Source organism: Epargyreus clarus, unplaced genomic scaffold (assembly GCF_041222505.1).
Source record: "Epargyreus clarus isolate Ecla_fem2 unplaced genomic scaffold, WU_Ecla_fem_2.2 ptg000034l, whole genome shotgun sequence".
Taxonomy (NCBI): Eukaryota; Metazoa; Arthropoda; class Insecta; order Lepidoptera; family Hesperiidae; genus Epargyreus; species Epargyreus clarus.
In genome coordinates this window covers 585,889-612,428 of record NW_027332239.1, presented here as the reverse complement: position 1 = coordinate 612,428, position 26,540 = coordinate 585,889, and the positions used below count along the sequence as shown (strand labels likewise).

Below are 26,540 nucleotides of genomic sequence, written 5' to 3'. Positions count from 1 at the left end.
TGTTCCGTTATTTTACTTCCCTGTTAATCATTATTTTGGTTGACCATAACACATAGATTAGTAAAGATTACTCACTCCTAACAAGAAAATGTAACCAGTTTTCACAATTGAAATTGTCACTGTCATCTATATTCGTGTTTGAAAAATATTAAAAAATGTAGTTTTTAGATCATTTACAAATGAAACGATATTTCTCCGCATTTTTTCTTTAATTTCGTGTCTTAATTGCACATGTCGGCATTGTGCCGCGTAAATTAAGTACACCATGACAGCCATTAAATGGCTGACAGGACTGTCAGCCGTATAAGCTATTTAATGGCTTCCTTCAGTTGCAAGGCGGTGTGATATCTATACTTATCTATGCCATAACATAAAATTAAGCAATTTCTTACTTAGCTAGGATAATCAAAGGAATTGGTATAAAAAAATACAACTTCCCTATTGCACCAATTAAACAGTAAGTATGATCCAAGAATTACAAACAATATGTTAATAAAACCAGACAATAAAAACAAGAAGCTATTAAAATCGTGTGTATCCAATAATAAGGCAATAAATAAGAGGCGTTAGTGGCGCATAAATAAACGAGTCCTGTCTATAGAATATGACAGATGATACGCGCGACCATAAACAATAGAGTGGCGATATGGACAGATAACGTACTGATTTATTGTGTACGAAGCGCGCCTAAATCAATTACACTACAGTGGTCGTATCTACGCGGAATGTGAGCTTGTTCTTGGGTGTACAAAAAATGTACAGCACACTAAAGCGGATGACAAATAAATGATAAATCCACGAGATTAAACAATTTATGCATTTTATTATTATAGAGGATTAAAAGTAATTGTTAATGTTTTGGTTAATATCCTAGTAATACATTAAAAAAATACGAGTATATAAATGTAATGCAAGCAATTAATTAATTCAATATGTAATTAAGATTCTGACATTAAATAGTTTCCATCGTGACTTTAATTTCTGATAAATTAGCAGCTAAATTGTATAATGTTGATAAGGTATTTGTACCTATCATGTCTCAAATGGGCGCCCGTTGTAATTTATTTCGTGTCATTGTTAATCCAGCTGATGATAGATATCCTACTGCTATAGACAATTACACAATACTCGATTATGCGCTACTTGTGTTGTGCATAGTGATTATAAATGCCAGTAGTTACAATTATTTTAAATGAAAATAATCTAAGTTTACTGTTGCGGCGGTAATCTTAATGTTTTAATTAAAGCGACGATGAACTGTAAATGGCAATAATAAATTACTGATCCGAGCGCGGTAATGGCCGCCGATAACTTTATTTTTTGTTCAATTATTGATACGTTATCACAATTTATTATAATTATTTATTAACAACAATTATGAAAATAACCATAATAAAGAAATGGCAGTACGTGTTTTCATATATCAAATCAATGTTTTTAAAATCCAGAACAACGTTATGCACAATGAGCGAGACTGAAGTCTATTTATCCTAAACAACTTGAGAGGCGAGAGATCTACGCGAGATTTGGAAAACTTCGTGGAAATGGGCTAATTTTGGACGAAATATGGTGTTTACTTTACATACAAGTTTAGAGTATTTCGCAGAGTTTGATGAACAAGATAACTTTTAATGTAATAACTTGCAAGCACACCCTGTGCTTAAGGGGCACTAAGCAATTCTAAATATTGCTTATATAAATTATGTTAAAAAAATGTGAGCCGTCACGGGACGCCTGGCAGATGTGAAACATCGACATTATTTTGTAAAAGTAATATGCAGAAAAGAACATATTGTGATAGGAACTAAATATGTCATAATGATAAAATAAAATATTACGATTTTATCCAGATAACGATGACTATTTATTGAATAAACATTTATTTTCATTAAATACAAAAATTTACGAATTTATTTCAAAGCGTGACTACTTAATGGAGAGAATCGCACAGTGAATCGCACAGTGCGCATGGCGACGCGTCGCCACACCGTACACACTACTGTATATAGACTGTATATATATACCATCGTATGCGTGCGATGTGCGTGGCATGCGTCGCCACGCCAGAAATCAGTTTTACGTGCGGCTATAGATGTTTCACATCAAAATTAGTATATTCTGGTACTATTAGATTTACAAAATCTTACATAACATTAATAGTATGTCTTGTGTTTAACTGATCTTGGTGACGTCCAGTTTCAATAATAATATTTTGTGACCCCTGTGATGATTGTTGGGTTCTGAATTATTTATAAAAAATATGTTATTAAAATATACAGAAAAAAATAAATTGGCTCCAATATATTAGTAAACTCAAGAATCTTAGCTAGTTATTTCAATATATTACTAAAATCGTAAATTATAAGTATCAATAATGAATGTTTCACAATAAATGCCACTATGATTAGAAAAATTAATTAATTTTTGTTAAATGTTCATATTTATAACAAATAAGAAAAAACTTTCGTGCGCTGCACGCCATCAGCTGATTTTGAAATACAATTCTGTCAGTCTTAATAAATTTATTCTCTGAGAAGAATGACATTAAAATTAATTAATAATTTAAAAACATTGTATGCAATGATTTTTATGTGAATTTTAATCTACCAAGATAGTAGATTTTACATTTGCTGGCGCTCAAAACACACCAAATATACGCGTGCTTAATGCACAGATAAATGCATACTTTAATTATAAAAAAATAATTAACTTACTGATGACTTGATGGTGTGTCATAGTGTGATTTTGCTTTCTTTGCAGAAGGCTGATCACTTTCACTCTCTAAATTATCACGGTCAGACATTTTATTATCAGAAAAATAAGCGGGCAATACTTAAAACATACAAAATACGTCAAGTGGTGTAAAACGAGTTAAAACGACTCCAGTCGCTCTCGCGCGGCGTAGTAATACACACGAATGTCACTGAACACGTTAAACGTCATTATTTTGAATTTTAAGCCTCAAAATGCCTTCTTGTGCAATGCATAAATGCAAAAATTATGCTCGAAAAAGAAACAAGATTCATGGAATCACCTATCACACGTAAATGAAGAGAAATTATTAAATTTTGTTTATTTTTCGTGTTTGATCCGCCATGATTACATGAGTAACCAGAAAGAGACAAAGTATGTTTTTGTCAATGAAAGTGATAAAGACGCAAAATGCATGACCATGCATTTTGCGTCTTTATCACTTTCATTGACAAAAACTTTCATTGATTGAATTGAACTGTCATAGATCAATGAAAAAATTTTCATTGATCTATGACCATAGATCAACAGAACAGAAGTGACATTTTATTGAAGCTCACGATGTTCATACGTGTATGTTATAGTTTAAGATCCCACTGCTTAATTTTTATATTAGTGTGTTTTAGTCAAAATATAACTTTTTATAGTTTATTTTAATAAAATAAAATCGATATATGGGAAATTCTGTATCCTAATCTCTAAATTTTCTTCGATATCTGTGGTAAATAATAAAAAATATTACCATAAAATTTATATAGGATAGTATACGGTATTTTAAAATTTCTTTAATTGAATAAATTAACCTAAACATAATTTAATAAACAATCTTTGTATAGCCAGAAATTAATCCTCAAAAAGACCACGGTAAGATTATATAAAATTCGCATGTCACGATGTTAGTTACTGTACTCCTGCGAAACGCTCTTACTGATTTTCATCAAAATTTATATGCATATTCAGTAAGTCTGAGAATTGGCTACTATCTATCTATTTTTCATATCTCTTAAGTGATAAGGGTTGTTCACCCTTAACATTTTTTTTATTTATATGGCAACACAATGTTTGCTGGGTCAGCTAGTACATTTATAAAATGTACACAACTTTGCAATTAATGGTCGTGTGTAAAATAAAACTGAAAATAATAAACATAAATTAGTAAAGATACTTCGCCGCCTTGAAATTGAATGAAGCCACAAACGGCTTATTAGTAAGTTTTTTTTGAATTCTTGACAAATAAAAACATTTTTAGAGAAAATTTACAAATAAATAACTAATACTGCGTAATTTACATAATAGATAAATAATTATTTCAAATATTTTAGGGACATTTTAGCACGGAGACGTGGCAAAACTTTTTTACGCAACTATTTCAATTCTCAAAACTGGGTACATTTTCTTGTCAGGAGTGAGTAATCTTTACTAATATACGATAATAAATATAAACAATTTTTAAATCGTATATTTTAAACCAGTCGATACATCTGTATAGATACATTCTTTCATCAAATTATATATTTATATAATAATAATTTATTTAGTTAAACTGTACTATAACATTTCTACGTAAACGATGTACTAAAACTATTATCGACAGTTCTGGACATTTTTTACCTTCTGTTCCATTATTTCATTGTCTTTGACAAGCATGAGTATCAATGAGAAATATACGTCCATACGTCCCGTTTTTAACGGGACAGTCCCTTTTTTCGATGCTTCGTGCCGTTGTCTCCGAAATGAACCGTTGCCATTGTCAATTAAGTAACAGTAAATATTATAATTGTGAAAAAAACATGGGGTGCTCCATTTATCAGTTTTCATAAAGCGCCCCACATTTTTTGCACAATTATACTATTTACTTTTCCTTAAATGATTCCTAGATTGAAAATTATTTTCTACTTTTTAGTTAATTTTATCATAAAAGCGTGTTTTTTATTATTTCTAACTATATTTTTTCAAGTAAAAAGTATTTGACATAAAAAAATCGATGTCCCGTTTTGACTGAAGTAATCATTGGTCACTATATTCCATGGTCAATATTTACGTTTGCGTACACTTGAAACGCAAGGTCAAACACTAGTTGTCTTTTTTTATCACATTGTTCTAATAGCTCTGTCCCTTATAGAACATTTGTCTATGTAGTTAAAGGTAATCGTCGCCACGCCAGAAATCTTTTTTACGTGCGGCTATAGATGTTTCACATCAAAAGGTATGGCTAGTAAGTATTCTATTAAAATAGATTAAAATATAAAATTCTATTAAAATATAAAATACTCTTCAGTTATTCGTTACTATAGTGCATTCAATTAAATAGTCCAGTTTTATGGAATAAATATTATACCTACATTTATTTAATTTAATGTTAGATAATAAGATTATTATGTATTACTTTAATATTTTTAACATTTACTGAACTAAAAATACATTTCCACTCTTTATTTGTTGTAAAAGGATTCACAAATCATAATTAAGTCCCTCATAAGTAATCTTTAAAATAATATTTCGTTGTTAATTCGTTATTGGAACCAGACTGCCTCATAATGCGTAGGGCTCGAAGAGGTTTTATATTTGGCTCAACAATGTGGGAACTAACATCTGGTTTTTAATCTGTGCACAATGCAGCATTGAAAAATATTGATTAGTAATCGGCTGTAACGGAAGAAGGGTTGCGTGTGTTTATTATCTATGCACACACACGGCTGGTTGACATATGATTTGGCGGGAAGTCCAGTGATCGTAAATTTAAAATTACTTTTGTTGGCTGAACGTTGCCATCAAAATGTTTTTTTTTTCTTTACTTTGAGGGCAGGCAATATAATATGGTTATGTATTTATCAAGGGCATATCCATTCTATCCACTTATTGGGGAAGTATAACTCTCAATAGAAACATAATGTAGAGCAGGGTTTTAATACCATAAACAATTAATAAGCGAAGAAAGAATACTAGAAACCTTATTTACTAATTAATTTTTGTCCCGATTTAGAAAAAAAATAGTAATAAATTACTTACTAAATAGGTATCTACTAACTAACCCAGTTTTAAAACAAAGCCCAACAAATCCTACAGGAATTCGAATTCGATATCTTTTTAAAATTCAAAGCAAAGACAATGTGGCCAGAGAAAAAAAAAAACGATTTATCTAACGGTACCCATAGCATGCGGGTCGGCGGGTTGCTATAAATCTCCGAGGACACTCTTTCGGTAGCTCGGCTAATCTTTTATATCTTATAATCTTCAAAACGTACGCTTCTGCTGTATTTCGGTAAAATATTGGCGCGACAAAATTCCTTCTTTGAGTTTTAACTTAGTAACCTCAGCTTCCTACATAATTTATTCGTAATTAGGTTACAACTGTAATAAAACTCATCTCGATTCCTTTAGTATCGTGCCAAGACTCCGACTCCCGTATTGGAACAAATATTTGTACGTTTCAGAATTGATTGCATGTTTTGCAAGCCACGCTTTTCAAAGCAGGAATCTCGAGAAAGGGGATGTTTTTCAGGAAGTATGTTTTACACGACCAATGAAAACATCTATGCATTTTATTATAAGAAACTTTGATCGTTTTAAAACACATTTTTTTCCTCATAAATCAGGATTAATACTGATGTCATAAAAAAAAAAAATGTGAGCCGTCACGGGACGCCTGGCAGATGTGAAACATCGACATTATTTTGTAAAAGTAATATGCAGAAAAGAACATATTGTGATAGGAACTAAATATGTCATAATGATAAAATAAAATATAACGATTTTTTCCAGATAACGATGACTATTTATTGAATAAACATTTATTTTCATTAAATACAAAAATTTACGAATTTATTTGAAATCGTGACTACTTAATTCGTTTAATGAATCGCACAGTCGATTGCGCACGGCATGCGTCGCCACGCCAGAAATCGGTTTTACGTGCGGCTATAGAAGTTTCACATCAATAAAACAAAACAATTCTTCTATTCTGTTTCAATTATGGTTATCTGTATTTAAAATTTGGTTCAAATGCTCGCAGCTATTAATTTTATTAGTTATTTGATAATCTCCTTGACATATTTTGTTACAAAACAGCGCCGAAATTATTTACTGCTGGTTCGCAATAAAAGGGCGAAACGATTTTACTTCCGTTATTACAATAATCTCCGTCTGGATAGCGGATTACCGCTCGATAGGCTAGGCTATTTGATAAGCCTGATTATGTTCAGGTAAGCTTGCTATTATACAACTTTGAATTAGTTTAAGCTCCTACAGTGAGAGTGCGCACAAGAAGAATGAGTTGGAAATCTGTTGTGGATTTATAGTTCAGAACTGCAGTCATTTCCAGCTTAAAGCAGATTGCTGTATAAGTACTAAAATAAAAAAGTTTTAAGACGTCTTTTGATAGTTCTTAAAATTGAAGAAAAAACTTTAATAAGAATTATGTTTAAGAGCGGAATACTAAGTTAGAACGTCTCTTAATGGTATAATTTTTACAAAACAGAATTTTTGTGTCTACCTATCTATATATCCAACTGCGCCTCCCTACCTCAAACAACACTTCCAGTTTCTACACTTGTCCCATGACCGATCTCTCCGTTCTACAGAAACTCTTGCTCTCTATACGCCTTCTCACTCAACTTCCTTTTATAAAAAATCCTTCACTGTTTCAGCTATCCGTCTATTATTATTATTATTATAATATACGTATCGGCAAACTATCTAAGACAAAGATTTTTATTTTCGTATTGTTCGTATTGTTTTGGTAACATCAAACAAAACCTTATAGGTTTATTTATCACAGTATATACGCTTATTTACCACTAGATAAAAATAAATATGTCTATGGTTTATTTGACGCTAGCGATAAATAAGCCACTTATTTTTGCTCGCGTGGACTAATAAACGTGCTTCTCATAATTTATCCATGTTTAAAACGGGTAATTTATAGAGCTTGTAAGCATTTTAGTCTGGTGAAATTCATACGGGCACAATAAAGGGATCATTTGTAATTACTTATGTTAATGTTTTATTTTGTAATATTATTACTATTACCATAGATAAGTATAGATATCTCACCGCCTTGTAATTGAATGAAGCCATTAAATGGCTTAAACCGTTTAATGGCTGTCATGTTCTAATTTACGCGGAAAAATGCCGACATGCGCATGTGTGTTATGTGGTGCAAAAACACAAAATCGAAGAAAAATTGCGGAGAAATATCGTTTCATTCGTAAATGATCGAAAAACTACTTTTTGTTTAATATTTTCCAAACACGAAAATAGATGACAGTGACAATTTCAATTGTCAAAGCTGGTTCATTTTCTTGTTAGGAGTAAGTAATCTTTACTAATCTATGACTATTACATAAATATTACGTATATCTTAGTAAATGTAAATAACTTGAACTTATTCAAAATATATATCAACATTGTTCTCTGAAAGAAGTTTCTTATACTCTTTCTTAATTTTCTTCTTTTAATTTATTAATTTCTTTTTCTGAGACTACAGGGTCATTTCTGAGGTGCTGGAGCAACAAATATATGTATTTTTTATTTTTATAATATAAGAGTAGCAGACGAGCATGCAGTCCACCTGATGGTAAGTGGCTACTGCCGCCCATGGACATCTGTACTCAATCCCAGATACCAGGAACACAGCAGTGCCTAACATTGCTGTTATGGTAGAAATAGATGTGGCGGTGGTGCCGCCGGAGTCGAACCACAAAGGGCTCTACCACCTTCAACGTGTACCATTGCCTTTACCATTGTACCTATTACATTTTTATTATTACCTGTTTTTGTAGTAATTATATTAAGATTGTCTGCAATCCTTTTTAAGTTCCCCTGTTGGGCATGCCACTTCCCAAACCAAACACACATGAGCCAAATAAAACGAAATCCGTTAAAACTGACATTGTTATCGGGTTTATTGTTCTTTATCAAAAAATTTAAGCAGGATTAAAATATGAAGACGTCATAAAGAGCTTTACGAGGAAGCTTTGTGTCCCCGGTGACAAAGCCCGGGCAGGATTATATCAGGTAAAGCGATTTCCAATAAATTACTCTTCACAAATTCGTCAAACTATGTAAATAATAATATAATGCTTGTACGAATTGGCACTTTATCGCTTAAAGATTAAGTATGAGTTCCCCCGATTTTATGTCTATTAAAGATTATAATATCATAGAGATAAAATAAGGAAAATAATTCGCAAGAAATCGGGTTAATATTGACTACGACTAATCGATTGAAATCTGATGTAAAAATCCTTTCCTACAGTGATTATTTGGTTTTAAATTCATATAATTTAACGCTTATATAATTATTTGTTTATCTATAAGCTATTTCTATGCCTTCCCTATGAAGGGTATTTTAGCCGTATCGCTATTGTCTGTGTTTTGATAGCAGTAGGAAAACCTATGACGGTATGGTTCATCTATTAGATTTAGTGCTTTACTTGCTTCCTTCATACTTATATTTTCATATTCATAGTGAGCACTTGATTGTAGCGACAACAGACGCGCTGTATATCCGTCTTACTTCCGTAACACAAGTATATGTATTCGTAACACAATACCCGTGAGCGTGAACTATGTGACGACTCCTCATGTAGTCGTAGTCGTTCCGTGGCCGCAGATCTTCAGCCGACCGTTCAACTAGTTACCACAACCGTTACTCATATTCTGCTATAATTATGTTGTTAATATTGTTATGTTAAATGTAGGTATAGAAAAGAGCTTTAGATCAAATGTCTTAATTAGGCATAGAATACTTTGGATTAGGGACCTCCCTCTCTTCGGTATATTTTAATATTAAAGTATTTATGCCTTCGAAAATTAGATCTGTACGGCCTTACGTAGTCTCATGGCATATGTTTTTTAAAATACTTATAAGAACAAAGTCTACTAAGTTTAATATTTCTTTATCATAACCCAACTAGGTTATTAAAGTCATAAGTATACAGGTTAATAGGCTTACAAATTGTTACATTACAATTTGTATAAAATAAAAACTTTAACTTAAATGTGACTCGGATAAACATGTCAAATTATTTATACATCTAATTGAATGCATGTGTAACCGACATTGATCTTATATAGTAAGAAATAAAATATAATTTACTTTAAAATAAACTCCTTAAAGTACACCTACCAGCCTTATAAATTCATATAAAATGGACAGAAAAGTCTAGTTTCGATTATTAAATTAAAAAATGCAGCAATAAAATGGCAATTGATAACAATTAGGGTGTGTACAAACAACCTTATAACCATTTACAAATAACTGGCATAGCGAATTCCTTTCCCCGTTTCGGAAGCCATAAAAAACCTAACATGTCAATTATTATCTGTGCAACTGGCTTACTGTATAATTTTCCAATATTTGTTCTAGCGAAAATGGTCCGTAAAGGGTTTAAAGTTGACTGGAGATAAAGTTGAAATTCCAATGTAGGTACTGCAATGACCGTTTCGTTAGGTTCGATAGGTTCGTGAAACTAATGCGAACTGCGTATGAAGTAGATCGCATTCTCGCTTAGTTAGGACAGCCTTGAACCAGTTGTCAACGCGCACGAGCATTGTACTGTTACCACGTTGGTTCGAATGCATGGACAGAAATCCACAATTATTTTTTAGTCTTATGAGATTTAAAAATATTTCCAATTGCATTTCACGCCATTAAATCTACCGCTACTAATAATTCACAGCAGTGCGACACTGTTGTTATAACGCAGAAATAGGCCTGCCAGCAGTGTGGCTCTGCTCTAACGAAAAGTTTTACCATAACCTTATTTTTGGCATTGACCCAATTGGAATTTTGAATATGGACATGCACACACCAAAATGAAATCATAGGTCATAGATTAGAAAAGATACTTCGCCGCCTTGAAATTGAATGAAGCCACAAACGGCTTATTAGTAAGTTCTTTTTTTTTAATTCTTGACAAATAAAAACATTTTTAGAGAAAATTTACGAATAAATAACTAATACTGCGTAATTTACATAATAAATGAATAATTATTTCAAATATTTTAGGGACATTTTAACACGGAGACGTGGCAAAACTTTTTTACGCAACTACTTCAATTCTCAAAACTGGGTACATTTTTTTGTTAGGAGTGAGTAATCTCTACTAATCTATGTCATAGGTACTGAAATATATAAGGTATCACTGGAAATACGCAAATAAAACTTTTTACATAGAAATTGGTTAAATATTTGGTAAAAATATTTTATTAGGTCTGTATGTGATATAAAATTTGTTGGTGAGCCTACTGGTCGCAAAAGGTTGCAATCGTGTGAAGCAAGGGCTGTTGGGCTTTCGCAAGCTGGCCGCTCGTGCCGGCGTGCCGTGTATGCCGCGCGTGTATGCTCCCGTGCACTTAGATATAATCCGAAATATTGCGAATATGTATTAGGTAGCTTAGGCAATAGCAAGCCTAAAAATCTAAGGTGCAACTATGCAGCCTTTTATGCCTTGAAGAATTCTTTGGATTCCTGTATTTGCTGTTTTCCTTTATTTGCTTTGTTTTAACTGCTCTGAGTAACGAAAATAAATTCCTCATGCGGGTCTACCACATACTTTTATAAAAATTGTGTAGCGGTAGTACCAATATATGAAAGTAAAATACACAAACAGTTCATCCAAAAAAATATTATTTGAAGAACCTACCCTAATCATTATTAGGCATTTAAGTAATAACATCATAGACAATGGTTATTACTCGTACTAAATGAGATTTAAAAAAATAAAATGAAGATGTCTTCGAAAAATGGCAACTCCCCTTCGATATTTTTATTGAAATTACATACATACTTCTATTTACTTAAATAATAAATTAACTAAATATTACGTGCTGCGCCTTTAAAATAAACGCTTGTTGATCTACTTTCAGCAACCTAATTCCTAGCAATTTGCATTTCGCTGATAGTTTATCTCTAACATATGCAGATCAGTTGGTGATTGATGTTTATGTTCGGCTTAAGCAACTGATTGAGTTAACAAGCCCGTGTTTGCTCGCTCAATCATAGTTCTGATTGCTGTTTGCGCAATCACTCATTCGGTTATGTAGTTAATATAAAGTGAGAAGTTGGCTCGACGGAAAACTCGCTAAATCTTGAAATTGATCCAGTTTACTTCGTTATCCCAACGTTTATCGAGTAATTCCCTATCTTTGCTGGGCTCGTCGAGTTTCGATTATAAGATTAAGCAACTTAAATATAAATAGATAGCTTGGAACATTTTTTAAATATATATGAATTTAATTTTATTATAAAACAGTTACATTAATTAATAGTCATATATAATCTTAGAAAATTACATTAATGTTTTGGTATTTAAAGAAAGTGAAATATCGTATACATTTGTATTAAATTTTGTGTGATAATTCAAATGTGGAATTTCTTGCACTACAGTCTTATAAAAATTAATTACATTTATTTTATCACAAGTGTCACGCTTTATAATAATGGCTGACCTTTGGAATAAGATATATCTAGCCTATGAAGACGCTGGTAACTTGGCAGATCAAAGTAAGTCTGGGTTATTGACTTAACTCTTATCATCAAACAATAACAATAAGTAGGTATAGCTATTTGTCTCACAATGAGAAGGAAATCATGACCCAAATCCTTAAATTTACCAATAGCATAATAATTGTATTAATTTCGATATGTATTTTTATAACATAGGAGTAGCAGACGATGATTCGATATTCCTACCTGAGATGCTCTGCTACCCCTGACGACTAAGCTGGAACGCCTCGGAAAAATATGTCTCCCTTACCACACCTTTCAAACCAGAAGACAGCAGCGCTTAACCCTGCTACTATTTGGCAGAAATAATTCAATTTGTATTGTATGAATACATGCAATACATACTATAATAGCCGAATGACTTTCGATACTTAGTGCTTACAGGACACAAACAAGTAGGTAGGTACCGAGCAGATAACACATTTAAGAGTCGCAACAACAATATCGAACCTCACACGTAGCGAATGATAGTAATAACTCCGACACCCACGAAGATTGTTTATGCGCTGGACACGCGAACATTCCGCCCTCTCGCCTCCTATCGGGTTACCAGATATTTTGCTTGCACGTATGAGAAACGCTTAAACGATGTGTGGTTATAGGTAATCGACGTCACCTACTACTGGGTATAGATGTCTTGATCACGCTGTCTTCATGTAACTTATCTTATATCCCCTTTTTCCCTTTGGAATTTTGCTATGTGTGGTGGTTGCCATGGACAAAGACAAATATATAAATACTAGCTGACCCGGCAAACGTTGTGTTGCCATATAAATAAAAAAAAATGTTAAGGGTGAACAACCCTTATCACTTAGGGGTATGAAAAATAGATAGTAGCCGATTCTCAGACCTACTGAATATGCATAAAAAAAATGGTGAAAATCGGTAAAGCCGTTTCGGAGGAGTACGGTAACTAACATTGTGACACGAGAATTTTATATATAAGAAGATTGGAACAGAATTCTAAATTCATCATTTGGACATCTGTCTGGCGAGAATCGTACCGGAACTCACTGCTAGTCAAATCGGTAAGGTGACGGTTCCTCCACGCGAGTCGTGGAATGTCCCTCAGTTGCGAACAATTTCCGAACCATGAACTCCTTTGACGGTTCCTCCACGCGAGTTGTGGAATGACCCTCAGTTACGAACAATTTCCGGTATATTCCGGCAATAGGCAATAGGCGTGGCAGTCCTCTACGGTCCTACTGTTCAGTTTACACGTGTTCTTTTACCACTAACTTACAAGATTCTAAACTATTCCCGAAACGCTAACGGAACGCCGAGTCTTTCAAAAACGTTGAAAAAAGCTCAGAGTCAATATAATGGCAGTTACTCTAGTGATGCAAATGTTCAATTGACAATGAAATTTGTTTTTTAAATATAGAGGTGAATGCGGTGCACTTCACGTTAAGTGGCTACTGCCGCCCATGGACATCTGTAATCAACCATAAGATTTAAGTAAAGATTTGAGTCATACTTGAGGTCACCCTTGAGGCCCTTCAAATCAGAAAATAGCAATATTAAACACCACTATTATTTTCCCCCAAGTAGCCAGTCTACCTTATCTTTAGGTTTATTTATAAAAAGAGTAACCACCCACACACTACATGCCACACTGGAGGCACGCGAGCGCATTCTGCTGACTCCGCACCCTCGATCCTATTACGCAGCAAACATTCGCATGTTTTATATATTTTGTATTTATGAACGGAAAATAATCAATTAATTATCAACTTATCATAAAGTGCTTATGATACCTACCCTTTTTGAATGTTAGTATTGCCGAAACAAGTACAGCATGTAGTGGAAGCATATGCAGCGAATTTAAATGACATATCTTATTGTGGAAGCGTGCTTGTAAGAAGCCGAAATTCGGAAAGAGATAAATGTCATTTACTTTTTATTATGTAGTTCAATATCATTACCAACAGTTAAGTGTAGCCACGCGGTGGGACATAATGGTTGACTACTACTTACTCGAACTACTGACAAATCTATATTTGTGCATTAATTAAGCATTAATTAAGTTATACCAAGAAACATTATTGTCAGGTACTTATATTTCCATTGCGTAATGAATATGTATGTATGTATTACATTAGAATACTGTGATAAAGACAGTACAATATAAAATACTTTGAAACCTAAACTCGACACATGTTAAATGTCCTCCATTTTTTACGTATATTACGAAAGTACCGAAACATAACTCCAAATTGAATTATTTAACGAGCGTATGACCGGTTAGACAGTGAACATGCAGGGAATAATTTAATTTATTTATTTAAGTAATTTACCTCATAAATAAAATAACTCTTTAAAACATACGATTCTTGTTGCGATGTTTATCTGGACGACATTGAAAACGCAATGGATAAGCTTTTATTAAGACTTTTTTGGACGAACTACTATCATGTATGTATCATAATTTAGGTAAAGTTTTAGTGTAAGATCTGGATGTTAAAATTAATTTTAAAGTTGAATACTCAATATTATTTACGCTTGTGTAGTTGTGTAGTCACAATAACACACTAAACCTAAATATTCTATTGCTCTTATAGACGTTGTGACTTTATCCATACTACACTTGTAGCTTAACATTATCATACTCAAAACCCGTGAATATTTGTCCGAAAATCGTGTCGTAGTCGTCACGTTCGAAAGTACAGCACCAGCCGGCTCCCAGCAGGAGTCGTACCGAGGCGTCCGTACGAGCCGATAGTAATCGATACGATGCATTCGTTCGGATATTTACTGGCGAGTCGACGGCAACGCCATCTTTTATTTTCACTGCCCACGCCGTCACTTGCAGCGGCGCGATGCTTTTATTGTTCCAGTTAATATCTCACTGCCGAGCGCTGTGCAGCTATTTATTAACTTGCGAATCAGTTCATTGCTTTTGAAAGATTGTTAAAATATTGACGTAATATTTAATATAATGCAGTAGTTTATGCAAGTAAGATAATTGTGTATAAGTCCTACATTTGAAAGTAACGTTTAGTCACTGCAATAGTTTGTTTCCTTTCATGAAATTAATCGTTACATCAATTAGAAAGGTTTGTAAGGAAAATGTTTGCATTAATGCCAAGGACATATCTTAGTATAGAAAGTTACATAGCTCGCTCGGGATACCGGGATTTACCGGGAAAGTTGCTTAAAGCTTATTAAAAAAAACTGTTTATATTTAACCATGACAGCTGCATTAAATTGCTGGTCTGTTAATTATAAACATAAACATTGTTAATTAAATGTCAATTAGTGGATTGAGATACAACAGTAAAAGCTCCCTATAATAAGTTCTCACGTTGGCGACCAACAGCTGATTAAAAAAGAACCCCGCTGGTTTGTGACACTTTCTCACACTTTACTGCTTCTGGTGGAAATAACTAAACTTGCGTAATAATTTGTTTTTCGTTATGGGCTCGCAGAACTTTAGATGAAGTCATATTGTTTAAAAAAATTAATGTGAGATACTACAATAAAATTAAAAAAACAATTAATATTCAAACTAAAACTACTAATTATGTGAGATTCTAATAACGCACTCGAAACGTAAATAAGCAGATATAATAATAACTACATTTAAATAAGTCTACTAATTATCTTAACCAGAACACTAGTACAACATACGTTACAAACAAGTTACAATGTTGGTATAAGGTAAAAATTGTTGTGACTGTCATATCACCCCAGTCAAACCAAGTGTTCTCCCAAGTTTTAATTGTTCTATAATCTACACTCACACCTAAGCAAAACCTACCGTTGCACACTAAAACAGAACGCGTCTATAAATGAACTAACTCTACCCTCTTCACCTGCGTCCAAATATCTTACACATGTACACATTAACATTAAATTAAAACCAGCAGACCAACTCTTTTCTGACATCCTGTTCAAATACTGCGCACATGTTCCCTGGATTCCAAACGAAAGTGTGAAGGGCGATTAAAGCGTGTATTTAATTAATTCGTGTCCAAACAAATCGGTGGACAATCCGTAGAATATCGAATGTCGAGGTGAACGGACGCGTGGAGGCGCGAGCGATCCACTAGTGATGTGCCTAAACTAAACGATGCACTTAATATTCAAAACAGATTAAAAATCCCGTGAAAATGTAGTGATGAATTCGATTTACAGATTGTTCAGAAGAATAATCTATTTGAATTAATTATTTGAATTAATTTAAATCTTCATTGTACACTCCAGAATCAAACAGTAGACCTAGAATTGAATTAAATGGATTATATGAATTAATTGGGAAAATACAATTCTAGAACCGGTACTGGTTCAAACCTAGGACAATTTATGCTAATTACAAAATATTTATGTAAAATAAATCAATAAATTAGGTGAATTAATTCTGAAATCGATATTGCTTAACTCGAATTGGGTCTGACTTGGTTTATCTCGTTTTATTTAATCGAGTTGATACGCCGATAGCGGACCCGATCGACGGTTACTATTAAAATGCAAATGGCCGTTGTAAACACTCACACCTCCGGATATTTATGAGGCGATTGGAAAACGAGATGATATCTAATTTCTGTGTCCTTAATCGCGTGACTGGGAAAGGTAATGCTTTGAGAAATCTTTCAGTATAAACAAGGTGAGACAAGCTATCAAGTACATCTTCATTCACTAGAGCGCTGGAAAATCTTAGGTACAGCAAATACATTTTTTTAATATAGAAGTAGCAGACGAGCATGCAGGCCGTCCATGGACATTAATAGTGAACCTTAGATAATATTAGAATTCTACCTGAAATCAGCCACGGATTCATCGCCACCCCAAGAACTAATTTGGAACGCCTTGGATAAGTACCTAAGACTCCCTTTCCACAGTCTTTAAACTAGAACACTGCAGCGCTAAACTGCTGTTCATCATCATCATCATCAACAACCCATTACTGTCATATTGCTGGACACGGGTTCTCAGAATGAGAAGGACTAGGCCATAGTCTACCGGCCATAGGCCATAGTCCAGCTGGCAATATGCGTATTGGTAGACTTTGCATACCTTTGACATTTTTTTTAACTGCTGTTATTAGGTAGACATATATTTGGTGGTGATGCTTCTTGATGGATCAACAATCAACAACAGAGGGTCCTACGATTTTTCAATAGTTCTTAATATGTTTGATTCTGATTGAATGATTTAATTACTGTACCCTTACCATGAGTTTTTACGTTTCGACAAATATGACTGTTTTGGTATTTGTTTACGTATTGGCCCATACAATTTCCAAGTTCTGATATAATCCGCTAAGGGGCTAATTGGAAATTGTATGGGCAAATACTAACAAATACTAAAACAGTCATATTTGTCAAAACGTAAAAACTAATGGTAAGGGTACTGAGCACTTCTTTCAGAATGAGAAGGTTTAAAAACTTTATCAATAAATTTTAAAAACCATGTTGTCATTTACAATAAAAGAGTAGTGTATTTTAAGGCTTATCGAGATAAAAAACAATTTATTTGTGTGGGCGTACAATATTGTTCTCACGTAAAACAAGATTATCCAGTAAGTTGGCAGCGGAACTGGCTTGAGCAATTCGATATCGAAGTTTATCGCATTGGCGCTGCAATCTGCGGTGTAATAAAACTGTCGAGAGGAATACGGCAGCCTAATTAGCTAAATTATTTAACTAATTCGCCTCTTATTGTAACATTATTAGTTTTACCATAAAACGAAGATGTTACATTTTATTTGCATATTCGGAAGTGTGAGATTTTAGTGCAGATTAACTGTTAATTACTTTATAAGGCGTATTTAATTTAGCATCATACAAATGAGAATAAACGATTTATAACCTTAAGTACACAATAAAGTTAGTTTGGAATAAAATACTCCATTTTTACCACGCTTTTCTTAGCTTGACCTGTATGTATGTATGTAAAGGAATATTTGAGCTCGATTTTTACTCACTTTCAACGGTCCGATTTTAAATTTTGAACACTTGACAATGACAGAACCGATGACAATAAACGATTTTAATAATTTTGTTCCATTCTCCTCATTAGAATCGATTTACGATTAACGATTTCCCTTGTGCGATTTTAGCGTGGTTTTTAGTATTTAAATTATAAGTATTATTTTATTTATTAGACCGTCAAATGTACAATATCTATTAGATGAATTCTCAAAAGACTAGGGGTATTCAGATCTATTTTATGCCGTTAATAAAGTCGCTGTGTGTAAAAGCTTCTTGTTGTGAAAGATATATCTAGGCGTAGGCGTCGTCTGTGAGATTGAAACCTATAGTTAGGTTATATTACCATATTGTAATGTGTGTTACATATTAGCGGATAGTTGTTTATCCTCCGCTCCGGAAGGCATGCTAAACAGATTCATATAATCATTTAATCTTGCCTCCCACTTGGTGATTAGTAGTCATCGCTGCTCAAAGACATCTGTAGTCGACCTTATCGGCAGAAGTTTCATCTGAGATCGATCTCTGCCTGCCTCTTAAGATGAAGTCGCCAAGGATATTTGTATGCCATATGACACTCTTGAAAGCTGTTAAAGCATCTTTACATCGCTTTTGTACGCTTTAGTACTTTTATATGTATCGTCGAACAGCGGATACGTATCACACATCCCTAAAACAGACAGTAGTTAGTAGGTACAATATATTAGCAATATGGAGAACTATGCTCTATGTTGATCCGTTCTATGTTAATATGTATTAAATCCTTCGCATTTTAAGTTTAGACTGTTGGGCAGCTGTAGAGCAAGTAAGGGGGTGCTAATAACTGAACTACAGTGAGAGATTTAATGAGAAATGTTTGTGATTTACTCTAATACCTATATGAAATAAACGTAATAACATGACAAATTTAAATATGTTTTTTCCAAAAGCTATTTTGCATTGTCAAAGCATAAATAAAGTAGTTCTAAGTATCGAAATAGACATTAGCGAGCGGTGGGGCGCCACGCGACTGGATTCCTCCGCCGTCCACAAACACGTCCTTTAATACAAACTGTCTGCTTGTCTGAGGCCGTTAGGGTTGCCAAATTTGAATGGATTTAGAAATTATTCATGTTCTATGCCAGTTTATATGCACCCTAAATGCATTTATATTTAAATTCGGATACATCCCCTGAAATTAGAATGGAGAAAATAATTTCTTCCTGTCTGTTCCGAGTTTCCAATTTGTGTAAGATTGCAATATTAAAAAAATTTTCACATCGGATTGTATTTTTAATGAAATATATTAATTGTATTTGAAAAAAATCGTCGGTCTCAAGAAAAAATAAAACTTAACCAAAAATTGTACGAAGTATATATTATGTAAAAATGTAGATACTTAAAGATATAAATAGTCATCACAAGGGTAATTGGTTTAAAAAGTTTAGTAATTGGCAGTTATTTCTAATGTAGCTCACGTTAGAAATTACTAGATCAATCAATCAATGATAAATCCATGCGTCCATCCGTTTGACCTCAGCTCCATCAGAAATCCACATTCATCTGAAAATTAGTGTCTTACTTCTGTTGCATTTGGATTAAAAAAAATATTATAAAAACAAATAATTGCCAACCCTATCTACATTTAATTCGAATAGAAATCTATAAGCACAATATCGAAGCACTAACTTAACATGGGCATCGCACGCCGGCTATCAAGAATCGTTTGCATATCATATTGTGTTACGACATCCGTTATAATATAATTTGCGAATAATCCCGAACAGGAACCTCGATAATAAACACGCGATTCGACTGCTAATGAGCTGTAATAGCATTCTTCGTATTATGTCGTCGATTTAAACGCTCATTTCAATATTTGGCTTTACCTCGATCGAAATATTCGAAGCTAGTTTTTAGGAAACAATAATTTAGTAATACCTGTTTTATACTTTTTTTTTTTTTTTTTTTTTTATATGTAACCTAACGATAAGGCAGACGGGCTACCTGATGGAAAGCAGTCACCGTCGCCTATGGACATTTGCAACACCAGAGGAGTCGCCAATGCATCGCCGGCTTTGAAGGAGAGCTCTTTTTACACCCCTCTTGAAGAGCCCCATGTCATAGTCCTGAGGGAATACCTCAGGAGGAAGTTCATTCCACATCTTGCACGTACGCGGCAAAAATGAACGATTAAACCGAACCGTGGAGGACCGCCACGGGTCCAGTTGATGTGGATGGAACTTCATCCTTCGGCGAGTGGTGCGATGAAGGAAAGGCGACGTAGGCACCAGATCAAACAGTTCCTCAGAACACTCACCATTGTAAAGTCGGTAGAACACGCAGAGGGAACCTATGTCCCTCCGCAGGCTTAAGGGTTCTAACCGATCAGAGATCGCTGGGTCATCGACGATTCGCACCGCGCGTCTCTGTACGGAGTCAAGTGGGTTAAGCTGGTATTGTGGTGCCCCTGCCCAGAGATGCGAGCAGTACTCCATGTGGGGCCTCACTTGCGCTTTATAAAGCAGAAGGAGTTGCCCCCCAGTGAAGTACTCCTTGGCTCTGTTCAGGACGCCCAGTTTCTTAGAAGCCAACTTGGCTTTAACTTCCAAATGACTCCGATACTGCACGTCACACGAGATGTCAACTCCCAGGATCCCTACACTTTTACCAATGGTGAGCGGTGTACTTTGGAACTCAGGCGCTATGACGAATGGGGTTTTTTTAGCGGTAAACGCGCAGACTTGTGTCTTCGTGGGGTTGAACTCAACAAGGTTAAGACGACCCCATTCCGAGACCCGCTCCAGAGAGTTCTCGATTTCAGACACAAGTCGGATTCTGCTTTCTTCCACGAATGTCCGAGAGGTGTTCGCACGGCCTGTGTACACAGCATCTCCCGTGCTATCATCTGCATAGCAATGAATGCCACCGGTTTGTAGCAGCATATCATTGATATGCAGAATAAAAAGCGTGGGAGATAATACAGACCCTTGGGGCACGCCAGCGTTGATGAGCTTCGTGTCTGAGCAGCACCCGTCAACTACGACCTTAATATGCCGCTCAGACAGAAAGCTGGCTGTCCATGTGCACAACCTCTCGGGAAGACCGTAAGATGGTAGCTTCGCGAGAAGGGCCCTATGCCAGACCCGGTCAAAGGCCTTAGCGATATCTAGGCTTACGGCTAATGCCTCCCCGTTGCTCTCAACAGCTTGTGCCCAACGATGAGTGAGGTACACAAGAAGATCACCAGCTGATCGGCCCTTGCGAAAACCATATTGGTGATCGCTGATCAGCTGGTGCTCCTCCAGGTACCTAAGGAGCTGCGTGTTTACAACACGCTCCATGGCTTTTGAGAGCAGTGAGGTTATCGCTATAGGCCTATAGTTGGCCGGGTCACTGCGGTCACCCTTTTTGGGAATGGGGTGTACAAGGGCAACCTTCCACGAAGACGGTACTTGTCCTGTGGTGTAGGATAGCGAGAATAGGCGCGTTAAGACGGGAGCCAACTCGGGAGCGCACGTCCTGAGCACCACTGCGGGGATTTCGTCTGGCCCGCTCGACTTCTTGATATCGAGGGACAAAAGAGCTCGCCTGACAGCCTTCTGCGTGAAGCGAATATCCGGCATAGAGCTCTCACACCGCGGGATGGTAGGCGGTGTGGCCCCTGTGTCATCAAGAGTCGAGTTTGAGGCAAAGAGGGTACCAAGAAGATCGGCTTTCCCCTTTGCCGTATGGGCCAGAGAATCATCTGGTTTCCGCAGGGGCGGTAGTGAAGACCGACAGAAATTACCCTCGACAGCTTTGGCCAGCGATATTACTATGATATTATAATCGTTGCATAGAGCAGTTGATTAATCGTGAAGTAATTAGTTAGACTTCTTCAATAATGACTAATAAATTAGTCTTATTTACTTAGATTTACTCTTTATTACGTAGAAATCTTTCATATTTTTATAACACTGAAGTGGCAAACAAGCATGAAGTCCTCCTGATAGTAAGTGGCTACTGCCGTTTATGGGCATCATGGGGGATAAAGACTCCTTCCACCTAAGGTTTGCAACAGATGCATGCTACTCCTGAGGACATAGTTGGAAAGATTGTTGGAAAGGAAATAAGTATGTGTCGTCGGATAAGTAAAAAAACATTTAATAGACGTTTGTATGTAGAGTTAGGCTAGTTGAGGTTAGGAATTTAAGTCTTTATATGAAGTTTGAGAAACACATGCCCATATGTAGCCCTGGACGTAATCAAAGGAGACATACTGTCCATTCGACTAATAGAACCTCCCAAAAAAAGGAAGACCCAGCATTTCGATAGAAGCGTCCCCTTTCATAGCCATCTAAGAATGTACAAAAGACGTTGAAAGTACAGAGCGATAATATTAGGTGATTGAGTGAATAAAATAGTAAATAAGTGATACTAGAAGTCCAATTTTGAATGTCAGGTTTATCTGTTGTTTGTTGTTCTATTAAGGAAAAATTCTTGAGAGAACCTATATTTCATAGTCTCTACAAAGTTCTCAAAATGTGTATGTGTCATCTGCAAGTTAGTCTTTTCATTACACATCGAGATTTCCATTGGAAATGAGGTGGGTTAATGGTCAATTAGAACGAATCTTATAACATCACCAGTGTAGTAGTAGTGATTGATTTGAATTAAAAAATAATAAACAAATTAATGTTTATTAATTACAACATTCAAATCGAGTCAGTGATATACACTTTCAATGTACATTAAAGTCTGCGCTTAAAAAAAACGTTGCCAAATTCGCATTTTACGACGCGGCTTCTGCATTCTCTACATTTTTAGTTTGCCAGGCTTTGAATACTCCACTTTCTGCGCGCTTTTGTAGCCTAATGTATCGATAGTGGACTCCCTGACTGTTTTGCCTTTTTTTGGTTTTTCCTCTGCACGGTACGTCCGTCGTTGTTTGATGAGAGTGAATGTGCTGCTAATGAAAAGTCTTTATAGCTATGAACAGATTCTTATTATTTTATAAGTATTACAAGTTTTGAGATTTAAATTGGTATGGTATTAAAAACTAGCACTGACGTTAGTAGATGGTAAATGGTAATCGTCAATTTATGAATAGACAAGTCGCCAATATATTGACGGTTTTTAAAGCTGACTTTAGCAGATCTTATAGGTCATAGCACTTTGGAAAAACCTCATAAGTTATTTCCAGCGTTTATTTACAATGTCATGTGCAGTGAATACTTACATTTACTTCAAGCTTTTATTTAACTTGCCTTGTTAGTTCGTATTTATGTGAGGGTCTTGCAATTTGCGATTTTGCATGTATTTTTAACGAGTGAGCCCCAACTGATTGACTTGAAATTTTGCATCCATGCTTGGTTTGGATGACAATGCATGATTTGTTGACGTAATGACATTATTCTAAATGCGAAATGGCAAATGCACCAAGATGGCGGGAAATTATTTTGGTCCCATGGTAAGTATTATGTATATGCATAAACCATGATATTAGGTGAAGGGATTTTCAGAAAAACGAAAAACAATGACGTCAATGAAAACTTTCTTTTTTTTTTAGTTTTATGTATATTTTTTATCTGTCGAACTTGTACGAGTATACTCTGTGTGTAGGTATAAAGTAAGTATACTGTAATAGTTTCTATGTGTTTGTAAATATTGTTAGAATGTCTGTGACAGTGAGAAAACATATTATAATAATATACTTATTTAAATTCTTGTGCAAATAAATACACTTCCCATTACAGACGTTTTTATAAGTTATCGAATTAAAATTTAAGCAATTTAAATATTCGAAGAGCATTACAAAGGTGTATTAATTCTGGCTACTGTGGCTTAGTGAATGAATAATTCAGATCTTGGATATTGGCAACAAGGCTATTGATGGCTTCGGTAACTACCTGTCTTACCGCCGGCGAGGAACGAGAAGAGACTTAAGCGAGTAACTTATTAGAGTGACGGAACAATGCTATAATATTTTTCTTTTTTAGAAGAAAGTAATGGAGGTTTGGTTTCGCATAGAGAAAGGAGCGATCTAATAAATATTTTTTTATATTTATACCTAACGATAAGGCAGGCTACCTGGCGGAAAGTAGTCACCGTCGCCTATGGTCATTTGCAACACCAGAGGGGTCGCCAATGCATCGCCGGCATTGAAGGAGAGCACTTTTTGCTCTTGAAGATCCTCATGACATAACGCTCAAGAAATAGCTCAGGAGGAAGTTCATTTCACATTTTGCACATAGATAGGTTTCAATTATTATGTAAGTATTTAAAACTTTAATATAAATTATTTTAGGCCCTCGAACTGTTAATCGAGTCTGGGATTAAGATTGTTCATTGGGATTGGTGATAATGACACTAGCATTAAATGAGTTCTAATTGACATGGAGAGAAATTGTTTTTCTATTCTTAACATATTCGCGGGGAGACAAGTGGATATATCATTGTTATTCATATTGAAACTAACTTTAAGCACATATTTGCGTTTCATTTGGCCATTACTACGGCTTCTAAACGTTCGAAGATGGTGCGCCGTCACATAAATCAACTTAAAGTAGTTATGGATTAGCATACTAAAGTATGATTTTCAGTTTGTGTAGGTGTGTATTAGAATACCATTAAAATATTTTTGAAGGAAAAACTTACCTCGCCTAAATTTTTCATGCATGTATCTTCTAATTTATTTTTGGCATAGATTAGTAAAGATACTACGCCGCCTTGAAATTGAATGAAGCCACAAACGGCTTATTAGTTTTTGAATTCTTGACAAATAAAAACATTTTTAGAGAAAATTTACGAATAAATAACTAATACTGCGTAATTAAGGTAATAAATAAATAATTATTTCAAATATTTTAGGGACATTTTAGCACGGAGACGTGGCAAAACTTTTTTACGCAACTATTTCAATTCTCAAAACTGGGTACATTTTCTTGTTAGGAGTGAGTAATCTTTACTAATCTATGATTTTTGGGGTAAAAAGTTGCTCCTCCTCTATTTTTGCATGAAATCTTGTCAAAATCTGATACTGATCTAATAAATGATGATGAACCTTTATTTCTTAAGTTTGCAGGTGGAAATTAAACGATTCTATTATATTTGAACATTCAACAAAATGTTTTATTACACAACTATACTGTCTTTGTGAGTATAACATCAATAAGAATTTAACTATATTTATTACAATTACCTAGGAATACCGGTAACTTCCACTTCACAGAACACTTAATTTTTCTAGGTGGTGGCGATAGTAGTGGATTCTCAGGGGGTAGCGGTCCATCTGGGGCCGACCTTACGTAAGAAACTAATCTTATCTGAGGTTGATTACAGGCGGCAGTAGCCACTAGGTGGTGTACCATAAGGTGGTTGCCATGCTCGTGTGCTACTGCTGTATTATGAAAAAAAAAGCTATTATATATACCTACTTTATAATTATTTCTTGCAATATCAATTTTCGTAGGTAATAAACTAAAGGTAATATTGTCGCCGCAGACCGTTAAGAGCAGGGCCGATCACAAATCAATGGGGGATGGCGCTAATTTAAAATTATTAGCCACCGACGAGCTAATGTACTGCTAATAATCGTACCGTCGGAAATTAGGTTCTAATGAATAACTTAGCAGTGGTATAGTAAAGGGTCGATAAATGTAAAGCAAGTATTTTCAGATCGTTTCGTACCTACTTTAAGGCGCTATATATCGTCGTATCATATCGTCATCATCACCATCATCATCAACCCTTTCCTCCCTCTCTGCTGCCAAGTGCGTATTGGTAGATTTCACATACCTTTGAGATTTTTCTGAATCATATCATATATCAAGTGGTAATAATTAAAACAAATATAATTAATGGAAACATAATTGCTATATGTTGAAATATCATAACTCATGATTTACATTGATTTAATCGTGTTAGTCGCCGTCTCATTTGCATTAAAATGTTCCTATCCAATTATGCACTTTAATTTACATAGATTATGTATGTTAGTTTGATTGTATCTCATAAAGAGTATTTACGTCATTGTATGTTATATTTATTTAGTTTATTTTAAATGCTTATTTGGATCAGACCACACAGAAGATTCCAGGCACAGATGGCATCGTCTCAGACAAAATTAAAAAAATATTTCATCTTGGAGTGACTATTTATTGCTCACAATAGAAATAATGTATTAATATCATATGTAAAAAAAATTGAAAAATACAAGCGGTAGCAATAGTGGTCATAATATTCTTAAAATCTTCAAAAAGCCCGCCGCCCGACCTGACCCGCGTGGCGGAGCGGCCACCATACCGGTCTGACGCGCAAAGGGTCCCGGGTTCGATCCCCGGCCAGACAGATATCTAAATGATGAATTTAGATTTCTGTTTTTGGGT

The 26,540-nt window shown here is 34.8% G+C and overlaps 1 protein-coding gene across 1 annotated transcript in view; it reads right to left on the bottom strand.

Moving 5' to 3' along the window:
• The window catches only part of fz2 (frizzled 2), a 187,170-nt gene that overhangs the window by 34,524 nt on the left and 126,106 nt on the right, over positions 1–26,540 (bottom strand). The window lies entirely within an intron of this gene.